The 8,641-nt window shown below is 42.5% G+C and overlaps 2 protein-coding genes across 11 annotated transcripts in view; one reads left to right on the top strand and one right to left on the bottom strand.

Annotated features, from left to right (window-relative positions):
• The window catches only part of LOC111252566 (annulin-like), an 80,819-nt gene that overhangs the window by 11,422 nt on the left and 60,756 nt on the right, over positions 1-8,641 (top strand). The window lies entirely within an intron of this gene.
• The window catches only part of LOC111252567 (uncharacterized), a 60,286-nt gene that overhangs the window by 8,983 nt on the left and 42,662 nt on the right, over positions 1-8,641 (bottom strand). The window contains exon 1 of one of the 5 annotated variants that reach the window (XM_022810712.2): positions 8,404-8,526. The exons of the other annotated variants lie outside the window; for them this stretch is intronic. The gene's annotated coding sequence lies outside the window, so the exon portion shown is untranslated. Of the gene's footprint in view, positions 1-8,403; positions 8,527-8,641 lie in introns of those variants that run through there. 5 annotated transcript variants of the gene reach the window in all.

Raw genomic sequence — 8,641 nt, 5'->3', positions numbered from 1 at the left:
TCGAATAAGTGGGAAATGGCCGTTTGTCGTCGTTGTTGTGTGCGCGATAATACCCTGGCCAGTCAAAACAACGCTCGATAAGCAATCCGCTGCTCGTCGCCAGGCTGTGGCTAGAGATTAGTCCTCTACTCCAGAGTGCTCAAAGGCGCTGATTGATATTTCGACTTTACTAAAAATTACAGTGACTCTTTTTCAACTTATAGGCTATACTGAGCGTTTGACATCAAAAGTGCCTGTTAATAGAAACAGAACTACGAGAATATGCTGCGGCGCCAGCATCTGAACAGCTCTAAATTGAAATCGTCCGTAATGTCGGCGACTTTCGGACGATCGAATTTTAATATAAGCAATTACGTCCAACATCAAAATATCTGCTCCATATCGCTGGGAGACTGATAAAATAATGAAAATTCGTAGAAAGTTAGAATATTAAAATGTTTTCGGGGGAACAGGTCGGTGGAGCGGTCCTTAAAGGCCACTTGCGATCTCAAGCGAGGGAGTATCCGCTTTGGTTTGCCCCACAGGTAATGTCATTGCGGTGCCATAGCACCTTTCGAGTCGAATACCTCTTGCAATCGGCACAGATGATTCACGCAGACTAGACAAAACAGACGCATACGATACGCTGAAGAGGCCCACTTCACCCAAAAAGTAGGCGTGGCGGTGACGAATCAGCATCCACGTATTAATTCTATGTAAACCAATGTATTGATCAGTGTTGTTGGTATGGCGTGTGTTGAGGTCTAAACATTGTTTGGATCTAGCATGGCAAATGTTTCCCGAACATCTGTTTCTCCTAGATGATAACTCATCTTCCACAAAGTCTCGAATGTTCGGTTGCGGCAGCTGACTGTCGGCATTGCTCAGTAACTTTTTCCTATTTGACTGTATTGTATTTAAAAAAAAACCTTGACGACGTTAAATTTCGTTGATGTAAGCAGTCTAACGAATAGCCAGGCGCGTTTACTTAATTTCTTTGACATATATAATAGATACCAGACAAATAGCTGTCTTCTGTCAGTATTGATAACACGACGCCGTTCGGAGTGAATCATATAAAAAGACTGATATGGCGTAACGTCTACCTGTATCGCTCTTTAGCGGCCATTCATCGACTGAAGCAATGATAACCGGAGGGGCGGCGCTTCGTATAACAGAATCAGTGGTAGATAAAATTCAGAATTTCGGCACTACAATGGCCGCACGGTAACAGGCGGTTTGTAAGAAATCGATGCAATGCCTCTGGGCATAGCTATGCGCAGAGAGTTGTGAACGAAACATTCGCTATCACTCCTACGAGCGGTTCTTCATTTTGTGATGAAATGCTGATTTTACAGTCACGAAACGGCACTTTAATGAAGAAGTCTAATTAGTTAGGAGTTCTCAACAATCGATGGCGTTTCTTATTGACACTTTGCCATTCAGCTTCATAGCAATTGAAACTGTATCATTATCTGGATGGTCATAACGTACATACCCCGTTGGAAGGGTTATAACAATAAAAAAAAAAAGTTTCCGTCTCGTGCATACGGATATATTGAGGAAAAGTTCTCGCGTAGAACTGAAATGGACTGATGGAGCTTTTCTATGAAACATCAGTTCGTTACCTGAGCGTTCTGGATTTCTCGTCAAACTCGACGATAAGTGAACGTGTCGGAACGGCCATGGTTCATTGTGTATAGTTTGCGAGGGAGTTAACCAAGAGCTAGCGAGTATGACCGCTACACGTATTTACATAGAAAGCATATTAGCTCCGGAGACATTTACCTACGCTCGAACGGAAATTCGATAATTATATATTTTATAGGATAACATAGCTTTAATAGAGGTGGCCTTTATGCACTGGGTCACGAATCCACACTACGCTCAGATTGCAGTATACAACATTTAAGAACGCTAACTTTTGACAAACTTGAGTGCTTCCTATCGATACAATGCATTTTGCGCAACTTACTAATTGAAACGACCCGTGGTTACTATAGGTATCAACGAGTAGAACTTAGGCCTGAAAGGAAACCTATGGGCATATTGTCGAAGCCAATAGAATATGTAGAAGATCGCCCCCTTAAGCAGCATTGAGCGTGAACATGAACTAGGTTAACGCTGTACCCCAATACATTACTATAACGTAACCCCCTGAAGCTAGTTACGCTCAGCTATTAGATCCACACGACACTGTTACATCTGGGTAATATTGCGCAATTTCTATTTTGCAGACGACTAACTCAGAAAAAGCGGGACAAAGCCCGATAACCAGCTCCTCATAGCAGTTTGAATGTAAATTTATTAAATTCGCACAGACCTATTTTAAATTATTTTCTGTAACACAATAAATGTTGTTGTCAGACCCAGTTTCAATGTGTTTACTATGTGATACCGTTACCATTCCCGTTAACCCGTCAATTAGTTAGTAATAATATAATGTAAATAGGGTAATAAATGGAGCATAAGGTTTGGCTCTTTACTAACGCACTAAACGCGTCCATTCACGATTTCAAATGAACGTAAATAGTAAATTCGGCTGTTTTTTTCATAAGATCATAACATCTCATAGCATCATTAAATGAGGTTACGATGTCTAAGCGACGAATACGGAGCCAAAGATAAACACCTCGTTTAATCGCCGCGATTCTACTTCGGTCATATCCGGTCAACACCGAAGGACCACGCAAATTTGTACGGCCACACCGTCAAGCGGCCGTAAATCTACTAGGTAAACTACTGATGACTGCGCCGTCGTATTACGACGCTCGATCAGGAAAAGTTGACCGCTGGCCATCCGTGAATAACTGTTATAGAACACGGAACTCTAAGGGTATCACCTCTGTCAAACAGCAGCAGCAGCAGCAGCAGCACTAAAATTAACAGGCAAGAATTGCATTTGTACAGACTTTTAGCTACAGCGACGGGTGACCGTTACCGTCCGCGTCTACCGCTTTTGACCAACCCTACCATCTAACGCTTAGGTATTCGACGCTCAACGCGATCACTTAGAGTGAAAGAATCAACCGATGCACCGTGCGGCTAATCGATCCCACGGTTGACGAATACTGTTCCGCTAACTGGCTCTGAATGGGTCAAAATGAATAATAATAATATTGTTATATTTTCTACCAATTTGTACCATCACACCCAGTTCGTGTGGCTTCGCCCGGCCCCGGCGAGAGGCTCTGCTGTGGGCTCCATAAAAGTGAGCTCAGGTTTGTTCATTATTGCGTCACTCTATTCGACGTTGCTACTCATTTATATCATTCGTATCGACGATGAGTAGCGGTGTCCATGCGTTAGAGTCAATTTGGCGATCTCCTGCCAGCAATACGCTTCGAACAGGAGATAGCTTAGCGTTCGGAACAGCGATCCAGACAGGAAGAGCGTCTAGGGATTCATGTGCGATGGGGTTGTTGGTCTACTTTTTGTAAAGCTTCTTTTTGCTTGTAGCGGTAGTTTGTTCCGATAGTTTTTCCCGCGTCTGCCTTTCTCCCCAACCACCTCTCCGTTTCTTCTTCCAACTTTTACTAGGGCACTTCCTGTTTATACGAATAGTTTGTTTTTCCTTTCAGCTGCGACGTTTACATATGTTCTGGGCTGTTACGGCTGGGTCTTACACGCGGTTTAATATTGTGGCAATCCAATCGAATTATGCTGATACTATCGTATATATTAAGGGAAAGGAAAGACATCGAAAATGGAGAAATTTCTACACGTAGCTTAAGAGAAATTACGGACTAAATGGCCAACTGTAATCTTCCCGACAGATGCCCCATTGGCCGCGTGGGCCTGTCGAATAGCATGATTTCTGCTCAAGAATTGTGACGATGTACTCGAAAATTGCACGACAATATAATATATTATTAGACGTTGTTGTGGTCAAACGCTTCGCTGCCTCAAACCCAAGCTATTTTTAATATATGGGCATAAAAATGTTTACGTGTGTATTAATAGGTCTACTTGACAGATGTCTGATTTAATACGGCTCATCCATAACAGAGCAGAATTAACAATATCTGAAGTTCTACGTTCGGTACAATACTAAACGTAGTTTCAGACAGCTGTTCCCTGGAAGGAAGCGAAGGATGCTTTCACCTTGCACCAAATCTGGACCACTTCGCGGACCCCCAACTTCCTGCACTACGACGAACACGATGAGCGAGCGATAAGCAATGAACGATACGCTATGAGAATAATATCCACAACGATGGACATTCGGTATCAGCCTGAGAGTATCGTCGGTATCAATTTAGTTGTTGTTGTTGCGTAACCGTTAATAGATATCTAATGATTTGCGATAATATATAACAGTGTTACCGTGCGAAACTAAGTTTTACGGAACTAATAGGTTCACAGTTGGCTATACTTTACTTTGTCACAGGCTGATCCATCTAACGCTCAAGCAACGATACTATAGCATTCATCATGTACCAGATTGCCCATTATCGCCTATTACGATCATCGACGTTCTTGGCTGGCCATCTTCAAGCTAATATTATATGAACGACGATGTCCAATCATCCACTGTAACGTATGATTGAGGTCGTTCTGCGATGAGATTCCGTAAAAAACAAGGAGTTGACATCTACAGTACACAGACTGCTTTGTCTGACGGACTAGATTGGCGGACTATCAACTCCTCAAACCCTGTCAGCTCTCGGCTTAGCGGCAACAAATAGGCCGAAAGTCACTATCCTGAATAGCGCCAGCATAACAAAGAAGAGCAAGGCAACAACAAAGCGAGTTCCGATAAGTGTTAAGCGTGATATACCAACTGAACAGCTTCGTATTCGTGATCGCCGTCCGTATGATTTCTGCTGTTGATACAACGAACCCTAGGCAGAATTTTTTTTACGTTCAAAATATCAAATATAACGTTTGCTGTTTATAGTTTGTCTTATGGAATAGCAGTCACCTAACTTGAGGAACCGCGGACTGACCACAATCTCCATGGAATTATCAAGGATTCACCAACTGTCTAACATCGTTCTACTTATCTAATGCGGTCAGATTTTCATTTGAATCACTGGATATAATGCATCTTGTAATTTCATGATATTTCTTCAAAACAGGTCAAGAATGTACCGAGGTGCGTCTACGCAACGATTAATCACTAAGCAAGGTTTAGACGCGCGCCCCTCGACTTTTCGCTTTCGTAGCGATCGACTGCATTGTGTGTACAGTACAATAAGATCTTTCACACTTCTGCCTGTTACTGATGTTGGACGTCCACAAAGCGATCAGGCGATCATTATCGTAGCGTAGTTTTCCAAAAACGCTTTCGAACGTTTATTTGTAGTACCTATTGCTTACTAACAGACATCAACAATTGGATAATCCATCGACGATAAGACGCTGTACGTATAGTATCGTAGGGTCCACGCAATACTCCGATTCAAGAATACGAATCTAGCGGGCGCTCATTATATTATATTATTACAGGTTCTTTTACAGTCAACGTCGCCGTTATCGTCGTCGTCGTCGTCGTCGTCATCATCAACAACACCAATAAAAAACGCTCACAACGGCGCAATAGATTGTGTTTGTCTGCGCTTAGCTATCATAGGACATTCGCTGGTAGAGCAATCGTGACGGCGCATGAGCTGAACTTCCCTGATCTGGCCTAGTTGATTAATGTCGAGTCATGTCCAGCTACCCACTTGGTTTACCGATCGATACTTGTAAAATGATAAGCGTTCGCTGTCCTTTCATTGCGTCCGCTTCGTCCTCCATACCCGCCCTAATTCCAGCGATGCTGAGCGAAACCGACAAACAGCCCGCCTGAAATTATTACGCTTATAGCCGATGCATTTGTACGAAATAGCTTCAGATTTAGTAAACCCCCCATCGATCCCCCTTCCACCGTCGTAGTGAGCCAGCGTTACTTTGTACCCACGCTGTCGGTTGCATAACTGCCCCGTTATTTGTCCGCGGCGTCCGCTCTACAGCTTAGCTAGCACAACGCTGACAGTGCGCTACTACGGGTCCGCGCTGCCGTCTTCACGTAACGCTGGGATCGCGTTTGCCCGCTTCGGAGGGACGGGATCCAACGACGAAGGGCGAAAAGAGGTGGTTGTCGCCGCCGTCGATAATGACGAGACAAAGCATACAAACCCACACGAGCAATGGCCACTGCTTGCTGACGCCGACTATACAGATGGCGCTGCTGCTTGCAGTCGTTATGCGTTACCCTCTTTCTTAAAAATGAAAGAGCGCACCTTGACAACGACAATAACAACAACAACAGTGACACTAATGTAAACAGCAATGCTAAAACCCGCACAAGAACGCCAACGAGGTTGGCGAAGAAATACTTACCACCCATACAAGTACAATGGGCCCAACAATCTGGTAAACCTGGTTGAAGGGGGAGTGGCAGGTAAGGAAAAACAATGGTTGAGCAGTGGAATGAATCAACGGTTGACGGCTCGACTGGCGGTCGTAGTCATTGCAGTACCCATGCAATCGACACGGTTAAGCGAGACAAGAATAACAACGAGCGATGGTGATGGCGACGAAGCCAGCAGCGGCCGCACGTCTGTCCCTGGTCCGAACGCCATTAAAAGATGAAACATCATATCATTTGTTGCCGTTTTTGTGACAACAGTGCATGTACTACTGGACGGCGATGTACTAGAGAGGGGACGCTGACGAGCACCGAAAAACAGAATACTTTTTTGCAGTCTTTCACTGTTGTCGAGCGTTTCTTAGTAGACCTGCTAGAGCGTTCCAGGTGTCTAGTTTTATATTGCTGTTTTAACTTGGAACACAAAACTAGATCGTTACTTGTGTTACGGCTACTATGTGTTATGGGTTTGTTTTATGGGATTGCCATGTGCGTTTAGCTAGCTGCAAGAACGTATAAAGGTAGGTAAAGAGACAGCAAATGCGTGCTCTTGCGGTGTTTTTCTCTAATCCGGTATGAGCAGAACTAACGGACATATACACTTAAAAATACATGGATTATGACAGAAGTTCTATAGAAGTGATTATAAAACCTAAGCAAAAGTATAATTTGATATTCATTATTTAGCAATTTACTTCCAGGACGACAGCCTTAGAAAAGCGTCGAACTGATATCCTCGATTCATGGTACAGCTGTAATCAGCCTTAAGGACGCAGACATCCTAAAGAAAATTAGGTTTATAGTTGAACAAGAAGCATTCGTATGTAGGTTTTTGTCTAATCTTAAAGCCTCCTGTGTCCTAACTCTGCGATGAGACGGAGAAATATCGAAAGGCAGTCAATTTAAGTAATTCTTTAGTTGTCAGTCTATTATCGCATACACCGTGACGTTTGTCACCTTAGTTCTAGTTTATTCATCGCATGATCCAAGGCAATATCACCATCATCACATCAATCACTGCTGTCCCTATCAAAGAGCGAATCAAAATAAATAGATTTTTTTGAAAGAAAAACGTACCGCAAACGAACGCACAAAGATGCAAAACTCTCGAGTTTTTACTGTAGCTCTTCTATTAACACCGTTCGACGCTTACTATGTCGACAATGGTCTATAGGAACAATATTCTCGTAATCATACGTATCGCTAATAGTTACGGATTTTCAAAGCCAAATCCAATGGAAACGCAGCTTTGACGATTATTCCGTCTACGTTACGGACGGAACAAACCAATAATAATATAATTTATTGTTTATGAACTGAATAAACCGTATCAAACAAAATTTACAAACGCTCATTGAGAGACAATTGTAACAAAGACATTTTTTCTTCACTTCTGCATAATTTTTATGCCTTCAACCTTTTTTGTTTGTATTTAGCTATTAGTACGTTAGCAAAAGTTATTAGGGACTGCGTTATCTTTCGTTGTGTATTTCAATCCCAGCGAGTAAATTAATCACAAACTCTGCAGAGGGAAAGTCTTTTAATTGAATAGGCTATGGTCAAGAAGGAACGTTGCGAAAAACGGATGGAAAACGATTAAGTTCAAGGTTATGGATCAGCAAATGACGGCAAAACGTGTGTTTTTTTTTAACGTATGAATATATATTGAGCACAAAACAATAATGATAAGGCGACTAATCTATCTTTGCTTCTTAAGCTGAAATATAGCGGAACCGCATGACAGTTCGACGACCTACAAGCGGCATTGTGGCCGCGTGTACTGAATTATTAACAGCTAACTTAATGGGATAAACGCACAGGCAAGTTAGTTAAGACTATCTGTTATATCTAATCTTCTATTTTATCGTACATATTTGAAAAAAAAACAAGAAGTTCAATTAGTTCATTTCGAATATAGCTGAATACTTTTCTAATAAAATGGTGCCTATGCAGGAACTTCAGGTGTACCTAATCTTTCTCTGTCTCTCTCGCTCTCCTATACATCGAAGCGATTTTTTGCATGACCATAGTCGCCGTTACAATGGTGGCTAGGGTTGCGGCATACTAACCTCCTCCAAGCCAACGAAGGACACCCATTAGATGGCAGCACAATCGCTATACGTGTCGTTAAGGTTTCTATTGCGATCACTCATTGATCCAGGATGGACTCATGCTTCCCTGCCAACCCAAGTCGACGGTTTGAATCTGAAAATTGTAAGCCTACATGATACTTATCTGTAGGCTTATATCTTGCACGCTGTGCTACTCAAATAATTTCGATAAGTTCACATGCTTTTCAAAACACGA

Source organism: Varroa destructor, unplaced genomic scaffold (assembly GCF_002443255.2).
Source record: "Varroa destructor unplaced genomic scaffold, Vdes_3.0 BEIS01000006.1, whole genome shotgun sequence".
NCBI classification, from domain to species: Eukaryota; Metazoa; Arthropoda; class Arachnida; order Mesostigmata; family Varroidae; genus Varroa; species Varroa destructor.
Note: the sequence above shows the minus strand (reverse complement) of the source record. Positions and strands in the feature narration are given on the sequence as shown.